This window comes from Augochlora pura, chromosome 3, assembly GCF_028453695.1.
Source record: "Augochlora pura isolate Apur16 chromosome 3, APUR_v2.2.1, whole genome shotgun sequence".
Classification (NCBI taxonomy): Eukaryota; Metazoa; Arthropoda; class Insecta; order Hymenoptera; family Halictidae; genus Augochlora; species Augochlora pura.
The window spans coordinates 3,869,447-3,870,584 of record NC_135774.1 but is presented as its reverse complement, the minus strand read 5'-3'; positions in this window follow the sequence as shown (position 1 = coordinate 3,870,584).

Sequence of the window (1,138 nt, the reverse complement as noted above, 5' to 3'; positions counted from 1 at the left end):
GGCGGCTCATCTACGAGTAGTTCCTAACCTCTGAATCGTAGCACCCGCCGGTAAAATAAACGGCGGCTCATCTACGATTCAATAACTACACAAACCCTACTAACAAACGAATCCTCGGACACGCACAACTGCCTTTAGCCCTCGGCTCGTAACAGTATAATGGTTGGAAAAATATTAAGTTGTATGATCTCCGACTAGCTCGGTAGACTGGCCTGGAGCGACTGACCCATTCCTTCGTAGGCCCTTAGTCAAATAGGAATGGTGGTGCAATAAACATCAGGTCAAAACAGCACATTTCCTGATACGTATGTATGTGCATTTCGGTGCACACTCCAACAGTCTTCACTCGCTAATTTCTCACTTTCTCACACGGATCGTTTTCGCTCTCTCACCTCTCTCTGGGCAAAACTTTTCTTCCACTCTCACGACACTCTTGCTTTCTTACAATTCATTCATACACGACCACTTTCAATCAGCGATTCGTTTGCACATACATTTTCATTTCGAAGAACAGTCACACGGTCCAAACACTTTATTCACACCTCACTCGTTCCGACTATCGCATAATCCAAACGCTCTTATCTCATACCCCAGCTATCCCATACCAGTTATCGTTTGTTATTTTTTATATATTTTATGACGTAGAAAATAATTCAGTTTGTAACACCACTGAATTTTATTCGTGCCCCACGTTGGGTGCCAATTTGTAACACCACTTGATTTTCTTCGTCGCCCCACGTTCGCGCCAAAATTGGTAACACTACATATGTACTTAGATTTCGACTGAGAGTTCGTTACTCTCAGGGTGTCGTTACTACATAGTTAGAAGTGAGGTTCGATACGAAGACTCCGGTATAGCACGATGACACGCGAATTTGTACACGCGGTTGACAGGAAGGATGGTCAGAGCCGTGACCGCGGGGATCTCGACCGCTGCCCAAAGGTTGGGTGATGGCGAGGAACCGAATTCTTGTCTTTTTTTTTTTTTATTAACGTGGACGAAATCTGCCAACCAGACACCCCCAGCCTGCCCGGGGGAGCAGACTGGGGGTAGTGTGGGGTTCCGTATTGTGGGGTAGTGTACTAAGGTGTTGATAGCGTCCCCATCCCCGGTCTTGTAGCTAATCTTGACCGAGGG